This window comes from Spermophilus citellus (genome assembly GCF_964194105.1).
Source record: "Spermophilus citellus genome assembly, chromosome: 4".
Classification (NCBI taxonomy): domain Eukaryota; kingdom Metazoa; phylum Chordata; class Mammalia; order Rodentia; family Sciuridae; genus Spermophilus; species Spermophilus citellus.
The window spans coordinates 98298990-98318823 of record NC_138185.1 but is presented as its reverse complement, the minus strand read 5'-3'; the positions used below and the strand labels follow the sequence as shown (position 1 = coordinate 98318823).

The 19834-nt window shown below is 37.0% G+C and overlaps 1 protein-coding gene across 1 annotated transcript in view; it reads right to left on the bottom strand.

The window, feature by feature from the left end:
• Nucleotides 1-19834, bottom strand: part of GABRG3 (gamma-aminobutyric acid type A receptor subunit gamma3) — a gene marked incomplete at both ends in the record, with an annotated part of 590298 nt that overhangs the window by 262803 nt on the left and 307661 nt on the right. The gene's annotated exons all lie outside the window — the stretch shown is intronic.

The following is a 19834-nucleotide window of genomic DNA, read 5'->3' as shown; positions in this document are numbered from 1 at the left end:
ATATGAGATATTACATATTGCTTTGTAAACCTTAAATTGCAATACATTTATAAAGTATAAGGAGGGACTGAAGGAGACAGTAGAATATATTTCACAGGGTGGATGCAGACCTGTGTTCAGAGGTTCAAGTTTGACAGAGTGTGACCTAGCAGAATGTATGTTCTCTGTGTTGTAAAATGAGGAACATAGTAATTTCCACTTCTTAAAGGTTTTGTAATGATACAAAAATGATTAAATGTTAATCCCTGGGCTGGGGATGTGGCTCAAGAGGTAGCGAACTCGCCTGGCATGCGTGCGGCCCGGGTTTGATCCTCAGCACCACATACAAACAAAGATGTTGTGTCCGCCAAAAATAAAAAATAAATATTAAAATTCTCTCTCTCTCTCTCTCTCTCTCTCTCTCTCTCTCTCTCTCTCTCTCTAAAAAAATGTTAATCCCTAATTCCTGGCTTTCATCTATAACTCAATAATAATAATAATAATAATAATAATAACATTATTATTATTATTGTTGTTGTTGTTTTTACTCAGATTCTTCTCCTTTCTCTCCTCTTCTCCCTTTCCTAATCACTTTCCTCTATTCTACAGATCTACCTTTGATTTTCATGAGATGTCTCTATACTGGGGAATGATTTTGAGCAAGTTATATTGTGTGTATGTATGGATATGTAACAACAAATTCCACCATTATGTACAACTATAACGCACCAATACAAAATATAAAAAATAAAGGGTCTTCTTAAACAACTCAAAAGAAAAAAGAAAAAAAAACAGCAATGAACAGTAGAGAGAATAGCCATTCAAGCCAAATGCTGACTGAAGGCTGAGAGAGCTCAGGTTATAGAGGCAAAGGGCCAGGTTATAAATCACAGAACCCAATAAAGCTTTGCTGTGACCATCAGATAATTAAGAAAGGCCTGAAACCACTACGGGATCTAAAATGTATCTCTCAAATGGCCCACCTCAGAGGTCATTCCCATAATCACAGTTTAAAGAATTACCATCATGCCCAGGGAAAGAAGGTTGTAGAGACTGATGGTTAAGGATCTTAACTATCTTTCATAATTTCCACTAGGTACTGTAGGTAATTCTCAACAAATCCCATAGCTATCTTTTCCATTGAATTTCCAATTAAAGAAACTTTCTGAGATAGGTAATTCAACATGCTAATCTGTAGTCTAACCGGCCCTCTATTAACTTATCCATTCATTCATCATTAACTATGCCAGGCCCTGAAAACCATCAGCAACCCAGAACTAGCCCAATAAGAATCTCCTGGCTTTAATATGGCTTATATTCTAAACAGGGAAGACAGGCCTTACATAAATATTCAAGATAAAATAAAGTGTATCTGATGGTTACATATAACATGCAGAAAAATAAGACTGATTCTAAGAATTCTAATGACAGAAAACAAACTGTTTTGGTTTGAATGTGTCCACCAAAAGCTTGGGTGCTGGAAATCTCCAAATTTGTGTTAATGGCACTTGGAGGTGGAACTTTTGGGAAGTAATTAGGACTGGATGAGGTCCTGAGTGTGGGGTTCCCAGGACTGCATTAGTGACTGTACAAGAAATGGAAGATTCAAGACTGTGTAAAGGATGGAAATTTATTTGGTACAAGGTTATAGAAGTTGGGAAGACTAAAGCATGCACCGGTAACTGGTGAGGGTCTTCTTGCTGCACCATGACATGGCAGAGGGCATACTTGTTCTGTTTCACCATATGATGCCCTCTGCCATGTCATGGTGCAGCAAGAAGACCCTCACCAGTTACCAGTGCCATGCTTTGGTCTTCCCAACTTCTATAACCATGTACCAAATAAATTTCCATCCTTTACATAGTCTCGAGAATTTTGTTATCACAAAAGAAAACATAGTAAGGAAGTACCCAAGTACTCAATGTAGGAGGAAACACAGAACAAGGAAGCTGAGTCTTGCACAAGCTTTGAGCATCCAGGGGAGCAAGTAACAGGGAGGCAGCTACTGGGAGCAGGTTATCAAGGGCACTTCCCCAGAAGCTTCAATTCTACAAAGATCTGCAACTGTAGTGAGCTGTGTGATAGCAGCAATCGGAGTCCCACTGAAGTCTGTGTGTCTCCTAAAAGTGCCTCTGTGGATTGATGGCTTCGCCTTTTAAAGCAATCATGAAAGAGAAGAGAAAGATGAAGCTAATTCAGAGCCTGGGTAGGCTGGAAGAGGCAGAACTTGCCTGATGCCCAAAGCCTGTTAAATCAACTTTGTAGAAATAATCAAATCTCTAAATGAATTAAGTTTTCATCCTGTAAAATCTTGTACTAAGTAACTATGGCTGAAGGAAAAGACAAAGCCATGATCTTCCACCAGAGACTGATGGGGCCACGTTACCTGTGCAGTCAGCCCTCCTTGGGATTCAACAACCATAGATCTAAAATATTGTTAAAAAATTACATTTGCATTGATCCTGTATAAACTTTTTATTCTTGTCATTTATCCTAAACAATACAATATAACAACCATTTATATATCATTTACATTGTATTGGGTAAAGGAAGAGGTGTGTGGGGGGGGCAGGGGGGGGTCTCTGCAAATACCCTGTCATTTTATATGACACAAACACCTGTAGATTTTGGTGTCTGAGCAGGTCCTGGGACCAATTTCCCAGAGAAACCGAAGAACGATTGTACTTAAGATTGAAAGAAGGAAAATGACAGCAGGGGAGAGGGAGAAGTAACTGGCCTGCAATACCAAAGACACAGATGCCATTTCAGAATCATGTGGAGAAGTGATTTGCAAAAGTGGCTGAGCACTGGCTTCAATGGGAAGAGCCTTGCTATGATCTAAGAAAGTTCTTCCCAAGGAACCACAGGCTAAGAAGAAAAGTGACAATTTGAGACTCAAATGATCCTTTTTATTCCTATCCTTCATGGGAAAACAGCAGCCTAAAAAAAACTGCTTTATGCTCTGAAGGAAGCCAATTCTCCAGTGTTCACTTCACAATGACCAAAGTGGTTAATGGGTAAAGAATAGAATGCGAGACAATGGAGTCAGGAAGAAAACAGTACTCAGGAGCTCCATCCCAGGACCAGAATTACTGGCAGTACAGGGACACCTTGGCTTTACCCAGGGACAAAGCCCATTCATTCAATATTTGCCCACTAGAGTTTTAATTGCTACAAACCAGTGTGTTCATTGTGGCATGCTGGCCCTTTTCCATCCTGGTGTACATATTGCATGTGTGGGGAGAAAGAAAGCTTAGCAAGCTAGCTAGCTATTCTTTATAGAATATTGGTCAATGTACCAAAAGAAGCCATGTCCAGATTTTATGTCTTCACAGGAACATGTATGTACATGTAGTCATCCTTTAGTGACTGCAGGGGCTTGGTTCCAGAACCCTCACCAGTAACAAAATTTGAAGATGCTAAAGTCTCATATAAAATGGAGGTGAAGTATTTGCATGCTATGCACATCCTCCTCTATACTTTCAATCACCTCTAGATTACTTGCAATACCTAACGCAATATAAGTGCTAGGTGAATAGTTGTTGTACTGTATTATTTAGGGAGTAGTGCTAAGAAAAAAAAAAGTCTGAACATATTCTTTACAGATACAACCATCATGGGCTTAACTATACAGTACACAAATGAGATGTGAGTTGAATAACTAGTGCTAAAGGAAGACCAAGAATCTGTGAAATGGTGGGTGGTGTGGTAGCCTTTGCCCACATATCACTTCATTCACACAAACTCAGCTTACTGGTCTGCACACTGCAAATTCAAGTTTTTCTTTTTTTGAACTTCTTGGGGGTTTTTTGTTGTTGTTGTTGTTGTTGTTTTGTTTTTCCAAATATATTTGATCTAGAATTTATTGAACCTATAGATATGGAACCCATAGATACAAAAGCCCAATCATATAATGTAAATCTGACCTTGGGGCTGGGACAGGGTTGGTTTTTGGATTGCCTCCTTTGAAGAAGAGGATGAGGGAGACAGGGCCAAGTATTTACCAAGTATGATACAAATCATGGTGGTCGTTGGAGCTGTTTAACAAACCAGGCACATTCCCATCTGCAGCTACAGGGTAGAATTGCTTCCCATTTGGGGATGAGTGTGGTGACTTCACTTAGGTTAAGTTGAAATAAGAGCATAGTGGTGTGTGCCAATTCTGATAGGATTCTTGAAGAACCCATATGGAATTCATTTGCCCCCTTTTCAGGCCCTTCGAGATTATGTGGAGCAGAGCCTCTGCTGATACATGCTTAGAGCATGGGCAAGAATTACCCAGAGCTGTTTATGAGAGCAGCAATTCCCAGCCTATACCAACTCATACAGCAGGGAGAGAGAAGACTCCAGGATGTGGGGTTCAAGAAGCATAAGAAGGCCTCTTGAGAAGGCAAGTTATAATCATCCTAGTCCTTGGTAAGGTGCAGAGTGACCCACATTGACATTTACCAATGGAAGACAGTTCCCAGCAGAGGAAGCAACAAACTCAAAAGCATTCCTGCAGAATAGACTGGATGAGAGAAAAAATCCCCTTTCCTCCTTGATGCCAGGATTTGAGCTTCATGATGATGATTTATGAGTAAATAATTATATTTGTACAGAGAGCACACTCAGTACTTTGAATAAAATTGAGAATGTGACACTGGAAAATATGGCATTAACAGGCACTCATGAGTGTTAATTGCTTTCCTTTAATACTGGTTATTGGATTAAGGAATGAGAGCCCATGTTCTCCCAGTGTGTCCAGAGCTCATCAATGGGTTCACTGATGCCAGGGAAGTCAATACTCCCTGTAAATGCTCCATATGATGCATTATGAAAAGAACCTAAAGTTGTTTAAATCATTTTTTCTATTTGTTTATTTTAGTTTATGTCAGAGAAAATCAGAAATCTAAAAAAAATTTTACTAGAGTTATTTACTAGGTTGGGATTATTTTTTAATTTGCCAAAGAATAAACTTCTGGATGATCCTGTATAATAATGGTCAGATAAATATGAGTAAGGGCCCTCTTGTCTTTTTGTCTTCTCGATTTTCCATCCCCATTAATGTACCTTTTCCATCCCCTTTTCTTAAGACAGTTCTTCTAAAGGCAGATTTGAAATTGAATGGCAGGATAGGCTGCATTACCTAAAGTCCCTCCACCAGGCACAGGTGCATTCTGTACCAGGAACTTGAATTACCCAGACACAGACGATAAGTATCCTTTCTTGCAGAGGGTAAATGAGGTTTAAGAGATTAAGTAACTTTCATACATTCTCACAGGTACTGAGTACCAATTGTTCTAACTTTGCAGTCAAAATCTACTTCCTGCCTGTGAACTAGAAGAGGTATAGCAACTGAAATCCAGGTGTTTGATTTCAGAACATGTGAAACAAAGAACACCTGGGAACAATCATCCTCTACTTTTACTCTGTTTACAAATTGTATGATGCCCATTTACCTGCCTTAGTTTTATTTGCCTCATCTGCCAAAAGGGAGCATTGGGGTAGATTGAATGCAAGGACCCTTCCAACTCTGACATTTATGTTTCTATATTCCTGCCCCGTTAGCCTTTCATTGTGGAAACTAATTCTCCATTTCTCTCATTTCTGTATCTCTTGCAAGAAGGACACGAGAGAATGACTTCCTACATTCCATCTTCCACACTTAAGAGGAGGTTTTGCATGTTTGAAGTGTTCAGAAGCTGTGTATGAAGCTAAGGCTTATATAGGCAGAAAGTGCTCCCTCCTCCATACTGTTTTCCCATAGCACAGGAGCACACTATAAATGTCCTGGGAGCAGGAGAAGCGAAATTGCTCTTCTGGGGCTGGGGATGTGGCTCAAGCGGTAGCGCCCTCGCCTGGCATGCGTGCGGCCCGGGTTGGATCCTCAGCACCACATACCAACAAAGATGTTGTGTCCGCCGAGAACTAGAAAATAAATATTAAAAATTCATTCTCTCTCTCTCTCTCTCTCTCTCTCTCTCTCTCTCTCTCTCTCTCTCTCTCTCTCTCTCTCTCCCCTCTCTCACTCTCTCTTAAAAAAAAAAAAAGAAGAAATTGCTCTTCTGTATAATGGAATCTTGCCACTACTCCAAGCTAAGAGGGCTCACAACTATGCGACTGTGCTTGGTGTGGATGTTTTACTGTGTCCATATTTGACTAAATGTTGGGGAAACACTTCCCAAACCCACTAAGAAATATTTTTCTTTCTCTCATGAATTTTCTTTGTAATGGCATTAATCATCTTTGTTCTGCAGAGGAAAAAAGAATTGCTTTTACAATATCTGTCTAAAAATAAACAAATTTTTATATTCATAAATGGCAATGAAATGAAAGTGTCTAAAATACTAATAAATGTAACAGGTGAAAATCAGAATATCACCCCCACCAAACTAAACCATCATGTTGGTAGAGGGCCTATGCTCATTCGTTTTAATAATTCAAGAACTTAATGATTCCTAAATAAGCCACAAATTTCTGCAGCATGTGGAGCATTTTGACAAAACAGAAGAAAAATCATGCTTCTTAATGATACCCATCTTTAACCCCCTAAAAATTCAAAAATTTTAATTCCTCACACTTTTCTGCCTTTCTTTGCCAAAGAGCAAGCAGAAAAAAGTGATAGATTAATAATGGACTGAGTCTTTGAGATCTCTGGTTGCTAGAGACACAAACTTCTGTGGGCAGTAGCCTCTCTACCCTAGTAAGGCTACTTCCCATTAGCATATCACCTCTTATTAGATAGATAAATACATCACTAAAAGATGCCATTGGAGTTGGGACTTGGCTCGGTGGTAGAGCTCCTGCGTAGCATGCATGAGGATCTGGGGTCAATCAACAACACTCAAAACAAGATAGCTGCTGTCAGTTATTCTTTATAAAATAATAGTCACAGACTATCCACATATATATGGAGAGACATTCATAGCTAAAAAATATAAAAATGTTTATATCTATATATTGAGGTATAAAGAAGCATGGTTACCCATGGGTAGAGTGAGAATAGAAATTCCACCCCTTACAAATATCCATGCTAGTTTGGTTCTTTCTCCTATTGTTGCACGTTGGCAGAGACTTATGTTAAAAATTATTCCATACATAAAGAACATCAAAAGAGGGAAGGTGGTTATAGAAGCTAAAATTTAATATCTGGTTAATTTGCATAAAGCAAGTTTTACTATTTATTTTGAAAAACAATGCAAATTATTTGCTTTCACTCTATAAAGTTCCCTTTCACATCTATAGATATAGACAGATATATAGAAAAATATAAATAGATATAGATATTAGATATATAGATCTAGATAAATACAAAAAAGAGATAGATGGGTTGGTGCTCATTGGTACAGCATGTGCTTAGCATGCATTAGACCCTGGCTTCAATTCCCAGTAATACACACACATACAGACACACATATAACAGAGGTATATAAATGAAGATATAGGCAGATATTTTAGAACAACAGGCTGGTTCAGACTATATGGATTGCTTGGCCTGGCCTGTAGGGCAACCGCTATGTATCTACTGGCTGCAGACCCCCATACTTCAGCATGAGTACCCATAGAATTGAGGGTTAGATCTTTTGGAATGAATTTCATAGCCCTCTAGACCACTTCTGACACCCTTACTAAGATGTCAGAAAAGACTCAGGAAAGCCTTGTTTTCCTTCTTGAGAATTAAAGTGTTGACATGTACACTCTCATGCTTTCTACAAGAGGTTTGTGCAAAGAACTTTCCTTCTGAACATAAAATGACTTTCCTAATATAGTTGCTGGATTTCTTCTCAAATTGTTGTCCATCTTTTTTCCTGGTATATCTTTCTTTCAGATAACATCTTTTCTTATGTCATTGTTTTTCATGAAATACAAGTTCTGGGAAGTTGCAGGAAGCAAAATGTCTATAACAAATGACCTTCACACTTTTTCCATGAGCCAAAAAAAAAACAAAAAAAAAAAACAAAAGAAAAAACAAAAAAAAGAATTTGAAAAGTTGCCACCATAAATAAATTATATATATTTGAAGAGATAGGTGTGTTTAATCTGGTTTAAACATGGTGCAATGTATACATGTATGGAAACATCCCATGATACCTACCCCAATGATATGTACAATTGTTATGCTTTTATATATCAGAAATGTCAGAAGAGTAATCTGTGTTGTTAGAAAGTGGATTCCATAATATCAATAAGCTTACTTACACTTTTTTACAGATTATATGCTTGTAATAAATCTGTATTCCAAATAAATGACACATCCACAATTTACTTATTGTTCACAAAATATTAACAATCCCATTGCAAGACAGGGACTAAGAAGTGTCATCCACATAGTGGATTTAAAATATTTTGGATTTTTTCTCCCAGCTTTATTGAAGTATAATTGACAAACAAATTGTATCCATTTAGGGTGTAGAACACATTTGACATATGTATACATTGTGAAATGATTGCCACAACCAAGCCAATTAGCACAACCATCACCTTAAGGTCACCCTGTTTTTAAATTTTGTTTTATTGCTTTTTATTTTATTTTTTTCTTCCTTTTTGGTGGTGATAACATTTATAATATTGTTAATTATAATCACACCTCTGTAGATTAAGTCTGTAAAACTTATTTATCTTAAAATTGGAGCTTTTCACACTTTTTTTAAAAGAGAGAGAGAATTTTTTAATATTTATTTTTTAGTTTTCGGTGGACATAACATCTTTACTTTATTTTTATGTGGTGCTGAGGATCAAACCCAGCGCCCTGCACATGCCAGGCGAGCACACTACCGCTTGAGCCACATCCCCAGCCCAGAACTTTTCATACTTTGACCAACCTCTCTCCATTTCCTCCACCCTCTTGCTAGCCACCATTCTCTTCTCTGTTTCAGACATTTTCTAATGGCTGTGCTCAGCTTTGGCCCCTCACCTTGGACCTTCACACTCTCAGGCAGGAATGAAGAGGTAGGAATAGGCAGGAGGTTTGACCTTAGGTACTATTGTGTCCTAATAGTTGCCATCACAAGATTCTAAGCTTTATACAACATGAAGAGGATACATTACAAATATTTGAAATATCTCACAAAATGGTGCAGACTTTGCTTATAACTTAGGTACATCCTCTCCTATACTTCATATACCTTGGATTACATATAATACCTAACACAATGTCAGTGCTATGTGAAGAGTTGTTTTGCTGTTTTGTTTTGGTAATGATGATTAGAAAACTTCTTGTATATATACAATACAGATGCAATTTTTTTCCCAAATATTTGTCTTGTTTTTGTGATGGGAGGTCTCACTATGTTGTCCAGGCTGGTCTTTAATTCAATAACTCAAATTATTCTTCCAGTTTAGTTTCCTGAGTGAACTATAAGTCAGAGCTACTGCCCCTAGCTCTGTTTGTTATTTTTCTTTTCCTTTTTTGGATCCAAGGATGGTTAAGTCTACAGATGAAGAATCCATGAATGCAGAAGACTGACTGAAACACTAATTGAAACACTAATTGAGTCATAATCTGACTTGATCTGTAGCATCCCATGGGCATGAATTGTGGTCTCCGACCCATATCAGAAGTTTATTTAGCTGCTGGCACCCAAGCCTCTCTGTCATTCAGAGAATCATACAATGTCTCAAGGCAGGTCTACAGGAATGAGGTGGGACTCAAGGTGTTTTTCTTTCCCTTCCAGGAGAGCCCACATGCCACACTAATTCCATGTGGGGTTCCATATTCATGTTAGGTCTCCAGGAGAGACCTGGTTTGAACATCTTTCAAAAATTGTAAAGTGATGTCCCTTAAGGCATATCTTAGAAGTACTTACTATCACCCAAAAGGGAATTGAAAGAACTATAGAAGCTGCTGTATCATGTGCTTTGCATAAGCATGTTTTTTATTGTTATTTGTTTGGTTAGGTTTGGGTATTTTTCCTGTCAGCAACAGTCAAAATCAGGGTTCCATATTTGTTTAAACATAGTGAATATTAAACATATTGAAAGATTATTTTTTGTTCTTGTTGCTTTGGAGATTCAATCCAGGTCCTTGCATGTGCAAAGGATTCACTTTACCAATGAGATACATGCTCAACGTGTATTGTAAGATTTCATAGTGCTAGATTTAACTTGCCTGAGTAAAAATTGTGGAGAAGTCTTTAGAGTTCTCTTCTGTCCACAGTCTCCAAATCAGGAAAATGAGGCCCTAAATGGAATTGCTTGAGACTTCTCAATCTCATTATTTTTAGCTCAAAACTGCTTGACCTTTTTATGGGAAAATGATTTAAATACATAGTAAATGTTTTGTTTTACAACTGACCCCAGCATAAAAGTGGTCACAATTGTTGATCATTACCAGTTGAAGTTTCTTGCTGAATCACGTTTTTGCTTCAGACTGAAATATTCTTTTTCTAAATATCTACATGGAACAGAGATAGATCCTCAGCCTTGCCTTTGGAGATCTCTATAGAACTTTGTGAGACCTCTCTGTGAAAACAGAGCCTTTCTGACTGAAGGACTTGGCATTTCAGGCTGAGTCTGGTCAACCAACAGGTAAGTGAGAAAAAGTGAAACAGGGGACCTCTGGGGAAAGGCACAGCCGATTTCCAGGCTTGCCTCCTCTAAGGCTACAAGCTATAAACACATAAAACACATTAGCTGGAAGTAGTCCTAGAGAAGAGAAATTGTTAACATCATCCACAGATTAGAAAATGCAGCCCCCACAGTGGAACTGGAGACTGCATAAACTCTGAAACACAGTGGGAGGAAGGACACCCTGGGGAGGCCTCAGTGAAGACAGGAGAAGGACCAAGATTATGATGTTGGGTTTAGAGGTCAGAAGCACAGAAAGGTCATAGGGGACTTATTAAAAAGAAGAGGATAGGAAAGGGTGAGGTAAGTAATTATGAAAATGGAGAAGGGTCCCCAAAGTCTCCAGAGTTTAGAATGCCTGATCTAGAAAGTTTAAAAGAAAGAAGTCAAGACAGTGTAAACTTTATAAACTCAGGGATTAGGATTAGCAGAAGGGAGTAGGATCTTATGCAAACAGTATTTCTGAACGTCACAAGAGGGCAGTTCTAAGATTTCATTAACTTGCTCTTGCTAAAATTTTCAGATTCTCCATAAATATTTACAAATGACTATTGATTTGAAAACTGATAAAGAGAATAATATACTAAAATTAACTATTCTATCACATAAACTAGTAGAGATAAAAAAACATCACTGCATAAAACACTATTAGTTTGAGTCATGGCCTACATGGAAATCACATGCCGTGCTGGATATTCCACCTGCCTAAAATGCACTAGATGCTCATCATTCAGGGGAATATCTCTCACATGAAAAATGTACAACTATTAAAACAGATTTCAATATTGTATTACAATCTTAGACATTTTAAAGTGTAAACTGTTCTCATTTACTGTGCACTTACTACTTACTAAATGTTTTATAAAGTTTGATAAGTATTATTTCTTTAACCTGCCCAACGAACTTGTGCCAATAAATTTTTTATACAAAGATGGTGTCAGTACAGAGATGCACTTTCCTTTCATTTAGGAGGCAGCTGAACCATTTTCACAGTTCTTAATTTTTGCCCAAAATAGCATTTAATTAGAAAGCAGAATAAAGGAAAGTAATTTGCAATGATAATAGAAGTATGATATCATTCAAAGTTGTCAAGGTACTTAGAAAAACTTTAAAAAAAACTCATCATATTTTATGCTTAAGAATGTGAAATACTATATCCACAGAAGTCAGAATGCAGATATTTCCAAAGACATGAAATGAAACAGATGGTACTGTAACTGGAAAAGTGGACATTGAAAAGCAGAATTCAAACTAAATATACACTTTTATGGTATACATATGGACTTTATGGGAAATAATCACATAAATCTAAGAATATTTTATGTATTTATAAAGTGCTAACATTGGTATAATGAATGCATTAGTAAATAGAGATCATAAGTATTAACAAAATTCCTTTAAAGTGCACAATTTCATAGGATAAAAGGATTTCTATACACAGAAGCAATGTTGCTTGTGTTCTTTGCCCCAAGAAGAGGAATGCAATTCAGGTTTCCTATTCAAGACAGATACACTTGTGTACTGTCATTATCATTTACATATCTTTATAATCATATTGTTCTGAAGAGTCTCAGAACATACTAATGTATTTTGCATCAGGTGTGCCTACTTCAATAGTCATATACACGTGAAAAGAAATTTTGGGGAAAAAAAACCCCTGCACTGAGTCTTCTAGATCCCTAGTTCTGAATTCAATTTGTAAATTTAAGCTATTCAGAAGTATTATGGTTTCTCTGATTGCTAATGGTATTGCATTATTTAATCTGTGACTCGTCTAGACAATGTAAAGTAAGCACCTGGAACAATTTCTAAGTAGCTCATTTCCATGCCATGCTAATCTCTGTTATTGGTTATGCTATTGCATGTAACTTCAACCACTTTTGTAGTTTACTTTCCTCCTTTAAATTCTCTTTTTGATAAAAGACATTATTAGTTTAATAAAGTCCAATTTCTCATTCACTTTATGAAAAAAAAATTAATTTTTTTTTATTTTGCCAGAGGCAGTGACAAATGCTTGTAATCCCAAAGGCTTAGGAGGCTAAGGCAGGGGGATCACAAGTTAGAGGTCAGCCTTAGCAATTTAATGAGACCCTCTGAGACTTAGTGAGACCCCCATCTCAAAATAGAAAATAAAAAGAACTGTGGATGTGACTCAGTGGTTAAATGCGTCTGGATTCTATCCCCTGCACCAAAAAAGAAAAAAATATATATATTATTGTGCTAAGAGTACATAACATGAGGTCTACCATGTTTAAAAAATGTTATACACTCTTGTTAACTACAAGGACACTGTTACAGAGTAAATCTCTAGAATTTATTCATCTTGCTAGTTGATAAAACATGTCTATTAATTATCAATTTTCCTCTACCCCAGCCCCTGACAACCATCATTATATTCTCTAACTCTATGATTTGACTATTTAAAATAAGTCATGTAAGAGGAATCATGCTGTATTTGTCTTAAGTGATGGGATTATTTCATGTAGCATAATGTCCTTGAAGTTCAACATGTTGTCACATATTTCGGGATTTCCTTATTTTTAAGGCTGAAAAATATTGATGTACTATCCATGTGGACATTCACTTCTGTGTTTTGGCCCTTCATGAATGCTGCAATGTACATGGAGTGCTAAGATCACTTTAAGATCTTGATTTCAATTCTTTAGAGAAAATACCCAGAAGTGGAATTGCTGGGCCAGACAGTATTTCTAGTTTCAATTGTTTGAGCAATCTCTGCAGGGTTTTCCACCATGACTGCACCATTTGGCAGTTTCCAAATTCTCCACATCCTCACTGGTACTTGTTCAACTGTTTTCTTGATAGCAGCCATCCTAGCAGGTTTGAGGTCATCTCACATTGTGGCTTTGTTGTCATTTTCTAGAGGATTAGTAACGCTACATATCCTTCCACAGACTTCCTGGTTATTTGTATCTCTTGTTGGAGAAATAACTTGAAATATTTGGCCCAGTTTTCAGTTGGTTATATAGTTTCTTGCTATTGAATTACAGCAGCTTACTGTATAGTTGGGAAATGAACCCTTTATTTGATGTACAGTTTGTAAACATTTTCTCCTATCCCATAAGTTGCATTTTAAAAATCCCATTTTTCTCTCTCTCTTTGTTCTCAGAGGAATTTTAGTTTTTTTAATGCCCCTACTTATGTATTTTTGTTTTGTTTCCTGGGCTTTGGTGTCATAGTCATGAAATCTCTGCAAGACCAATGTCAAGAGAATATCCCCATGTTCTCTTCTAGAAGTTTTATAGATTCTGGTCTTATTTTTAAGTCTTAATCCATTTTGAGTTGATATTCGTGGGTGATGTAAGTAAGATAAGATCCAATTTAATTCTTAATTATGTAGATAACTAGTTTTCCCAAAACATTCTCCACACTTGTAGAAGGTTAGTTAACTTGGCATACTTATAGAAGGTCAGTTGACCACACATGCAGAATTGATTTCTGTTCCATTCTAGTAGTCTAATTATGTCTATCTTTATGACAATATCATGCTGTTTTAATCATTGAAGCTTTTTAATATGTTTTAAATCAGGAATTATGATAATTTTTCTTTCTCAAGATTGTGGTGGCTATCAGTTTCTTTCGTGGCTCCATATGAATTTTAGTACTTTTTCTACTTCTACCAAAAAACAAAAAACAACAAAACAAAACAAAAACAGTCTATAATTGTTCTGAAACTATGGAGATATCCTCATTTTTTTTAAAGAGAGAGAGAGAGAGAGAGAGAGAGAGAGAGAGAGAGAGAGAGAGAATTTTAATATTTATTTTTTAGTTTTTTCGGCAGACACAACATCTTTGTTTTGTATGTGGTGCTGAGGATTGAACCCGGGCCACACGCATGCCAGGTGAGTGCGCTACTGCTTGAGCCACATCCCCAGCCCAATCTCCCCATTTTTTAAGGTTCAGAAGTTCTACTGTTTTGTCTTTCATATTTATATCTATAATCCATTCCAACTGCTTTTGTGTAAAGCTGAGAACAAGTACTCATTTTTGTCTCATGTGCAGATTCAATTGCTCCTCCACCACATTGAGAGAGGACTGTATTTCACAACTGTTCTACAATGCCCTGTCTATCATAAACCATCTGTGCCTGGGCATTGTCCTAGGCTAACAGACTCCATTGACTTATTATTGTACCCGTGAACCAATAACACTATCCTAATTATTGTGGCTTTCTATAAATATTGATACCCAGAGAGCCAGTCTTTTGAGGTTTTTATTTTTATTCAAAAGTATATCAGCCATTTCTGGTCACATGCACATTACATCTATTTTTAGAATAGACTTGCAAGTTACACACACACACACACACACACACACACACAAACATATTCCGCTGGGACTTTGGCAGGCATTATATTGATTACATTTTATTTTGTGGATAATCGTCTAGATTCTACTAGAGTCTTCCAAGCCATGAATATAGAATATATCAACCTTTATTTAGATATCTTTTAATTTCTTCAGTAATGGTTTATAGTTAACTATCTTTATGAATCTTTTATTTTTTCTTAGTTATTTAATATTTGATGCTATTGAAAATAAGGAGTTTTTACTTTAATTTTGTATTATCAAACAGTAACTTTTCTCATTTATGTCCCATATTTGAAATTTGAATTTTAAACACATGTATATATCTGTGTAACTATCAACATAGAACACAAAATGATTCTTTTATTCAATAACACTCCCTCTGTTTTCTTTTGGTAGTCACCTTTTCTCCACCTATAACTCCTGAGAACTGCTGATCAGTTCTCCATCCTCATAATTTTGTGGACCTTTTTTTGAGAATGTTATGTAAATGGAATCATATAATATACAACCTTTTGAATCTGGCTTCCTTCCCTTAACATAATGCCTTTGAGATTTGCCCAAGTTTCATGAATTGAAATTCATTACTTTTTATAAATATTATTCCATTGCAGGGATATATCAGAGTTTGTTATCCATTCACCAATTGAAGGACATTGAGTAGTATCCAGTTTTTAGCAATTATGAATAAGCTTATTCTAAATATTAATGCACAAGTTTTTCTAAATATTAATGTACAAGTTTTTATGTGGAAGTAAATTTACATTTATCTAGCATGAATATCCAGAAGTGGACCTTTGGGTCATATTTTAGAACATATTTTAATTTATAAGCAACTGTCTAACTGTTTCCCAGTGTAGTTGTATACTTCTGCATTTTAACGAGCAATTTTTAAAAGTTCCAGTTACATCTTCGACTGTCTCTGCTGTTATCAGTATTTTTTTAAACTCTTCTATAGCTAAAACAATTAAAATTGGTGAGTGCAACATCACTGTTTTACTTTGCATGTCGCTGACAGCTAAGATGTTGAACATCTTTTCATGTGCCTATCTGCCATCTTTATATTCTCTTTGGTGAAGTGTCTGTTCCTGCATTTTACTAAATTTTATGTTTAAGGTATCGATGTAAAGGTTCCTTTTTTTCATATGGAAAGATAGAAGAACATGCATATATTTGTACTTACATTTCATATGGAAAGGAAGAAGAATAAGCAAATATTTGAACAAGAATATATTAACCATCTTATTCACCATTTATGCTTCTTTTCTTTCTTTTCTCCTGTGGAGTCAAGTTAGCATCTGGTGTCAATAATGTTACTCAGATACAATTTTGTGATTTTTTTCCCACCCATTACTGAATTTTACATTTCTACATGTTATAAGCATAACAATACAATTAATTTTGCAGCTGTGTGTGTGTGTGTGTGTGTGTGTGTGTGTGTATCTGTGTGAAAAAGAGAGAGAGGGAGGGAGGGAGAGATACTGGGGATTAAACCCAGGAGAATTTTATCACTGAGCTATATCCCTAGCCCTTTTAAAAATTTTATTTTGGAAGAGTCTCATTAAATTGGCCAGACTGGCCTTGACCTTGTGATCCTCCTGCCTTAGCCTGGGATTATAGGTATGTCCCACCATTCCCAACTGCAGTTCCTTTTTAAGTTAAGGGGCAGGGGGGAAGAAGAAATATTTCTACACTGTCATATTACATAATTACCTTTACTCATCTATTATTTTTTTTTCATTTGAATTCTAATCACTGTATAGAGTCACTTCCTTTTTGCCTGAAGACAGTCCTTTAGTATTTCTTACAAAGCAGGTCTTCAAGATAGGTGCAATGGAGGAGAGAGGCTCCTTGTCCACTCAGCCCTTGCTCATAGGTAAGAGCTTTACACCAGGCATGATAGGCCAAGAACACTGGGGACTTATCACCCATGTCATAGCTCACTCTTAGGATAAAGAGCAAAAAGAGCAAGAAGAGCAAGCCAAGAAGACTAGGGTCTACTGGTCATTGCTTTCCCACTGGCTCATAGAGCAGGGAGTCACTCTGGGAGAAGCAGAGGGCCCCAGTAGCCAGGATTCACCCAGGGGAGAGGCAGGCCTATGGGTGAAGATTCTGTTATTGTACCTAAGGGACACCAGAAGCTGTGTCTCCCAGCTGAAACTAGACCTAGATTGGATCTAGGGCAAAGGAAGGAACCCTTGTCTTCCTAGCTGTGCCTGCACTGAGCACAATGCCTTAATTGGAGCTTCTGTAAGTTAAAGCAAAACAGGATGGAGAAGGGGCTTAAATGTCACAGACTGTTGTGGTTCTTCTTGAGATTTCCTTGATGAATGACTCTCTAATTGCCGATCTGAATCTTGAAAAGTTCCAGAGACTTTAAAGGAGGGCGGGGGTTGGGGAAGAGATGCGAGTATGTATGTTTATCATTTCCTCCAGTTAAGTGGTTGTTTTGGTAGGGAGAAGGTCTGCTAAACTCTTGGCTTCACGCCAGAAGTGCAACTACATTTGTTATTACACAACTGCTCCTTGGTGTTCATGGGAAATTGGGTCCAGTGCCCCGCAGATATCAAAAATCAAAAGATGTTCAAGTCCCTTATGCAAAATGGCACAGTATTTGCATATATCCTAGGCATGTGCACCTATATATTTTATCTCTAGATTAGTTATAATACCTAATAAAATATAAATGCTACATACATAAATGTTATACTAGGCTGTTTAGTGAACAATTAAAAGAAAAATGTTTTTTCCTAATTATCTTTGGAAACTGGGTGACTGAATCTATGGATGCAGAATCTTTGGATATAGTGGGTCATCTGTATTATCTACAAAATAGTGATTGCTTTATTTGCTCCTTCCCAATATTTAGATTCTTCCTTTCAGGAATTGTACACAGTCTGGGCCTGTTTCTATTGCACTTTTCCCTCCTTGTCTGTAAAGTTGCAACCCAAAGTGTGCAGGTTTTACTAGACCTCATCATGAAAGGCCCTGGAATCTTGCCCTAGTCCAGGTTCTGGGATGACTAGATTTTCTTCTATATCTCAGCCTGTCAAGTATGTATGTTTATCACCTCAGCCTCTTCCAAGATCAATCAGTGCTCCTTAAAGTAGCATGGCCCTAACTGCCCAGATACCCATTGTGATTTTTCCTTATCATCTGTATTTTTGTTCCAAAGACTTCATAGCCATGGTAATAGATCTGTCATCTCAAGCAGAAATTTTATATTTTGTCCTTTCTTTGTCTCTAGTGAGTTCCTTATTCTGGTCTCCCTTGTTCATCATTATCAGAAGCCTAACCCTTGGTTTTGAAATTTTTATAGAAACCAGAGTTAGGGTCCAACATGTGTCAAAATTTAAAGATAACTAATAATGTTTTAGACCAATTAAAATGAGGGGAGTAGAAAGGTACAAGGTATCCATGTACTAACCCATGCCAATGAGCATATACATCTAATATTAAGACATGGAAAAGAAGATAAAAATAAGAACATTTAATTTAAAACTTACTCTGCCCCATATATGGTTGAAACCTGATCCAGTGATGACTTTTGGTAGATCTCTTATTAAGAGCATATTTGCTTTCAGATTAATTCTAGAAATTTTTGTTTGTTCCTTTATTTCACTATACATGAAACTTTTTCTCTGCCAGAATTTCCTTAGGATTGGGTGAGGTGATGCCCCAGGATCTGCATTTGTCCTCTTTTAGGATCACACCTAACCAAGTCTTCATCTTTGGACAGCCATTCTGTCCTCATTCTGTTCAAGTGGAGCAAGTTGAAGGCATGTCTTCTCAATTCATGTGCAATCGCATATTTTCTTCTTACAAACAAGTTGACTGGGATATATGGGTATATAAGGGCTAGAATCATGATTGACAACTTGCAACTCATTTATGAAAGATTTAGCAGGCCAGAGTCAGAAGTGAGGGAGGTAACAGAAGAGAATATACTCAGTATTTATAGATGTTTATTCTCAAAATGACCTGAGAGGCTTGTTAAATCACAGGCTATAGTGCCCCACCTCCTGAAACTTTCCATTAAGTAGGTCTTAGATGCATCTGGAGACTGCATTTTTAACAAGTTCCCAGTTAATGCAGAAAGCTCTTAGGTCCAAGGACAAGCCTTGTGATTAGTTAGGACAACTGAACACGACATAATATTGGTAGGCAGTTGTTTAAGCAGGAGGGTAAAACAGGCTCCAAAACGCAGAGCATAGGGCCCTGGGTTTGATCTGAACCTTCCACTGTCTGGGCATGTGATTTGGTCAAGCCTGTCATCTGCATTCTATTGGGATGTTCATCCCCAGCATGTTGGCAGGACTAGCTCCCTCAAATGTCACCTACTAGAGGGGGCCAACACCGATTCTCTTATTTTGAATTGCAACTCTACCCTCCCACCCTAAATTCTGTTCACTTAGCCTCATTTTATTTTATACCATTTCTCCCTCTCTCTTTCTCCACTCCTTGTGCGCACGTGCATGCATGCGCGCACGCACACGTGCACACACACACACACGCACGTGCACTATTTATTTATAATTTTACTTTTTATTGTCTATGTTTTCCCCTGAGAATAAAGTTCCACAGACATGGGGTTTCTTGTTTGTTTAGAGCCAGATGTGCTCCACATACTTAAAATAGTAGATGCTCAATAAATATGTACATGGAGAAATACCTTTCAAGACTTCATTTACAAGTTGAACATCATGCATAATCCCTAAATGATATTCATTCTCTTCAATTTTATCTTCTGATTGCTCTTTGTCCATTTCCACCAACATTTACTCCCTATAAACATGCTCACATTGTTGTATCAAATATATACATATGCACGCACACATATACATATACATTTCTTTTTTATCAGATATTTTGCATGTAATGTGATTCTATTCAGATTTACTCCATGAATTGTAAATCTAATCGTTTTACATCCATTCTTTAATGTCTGCTTAATCTATATCTCATATCCATTGACCTTATT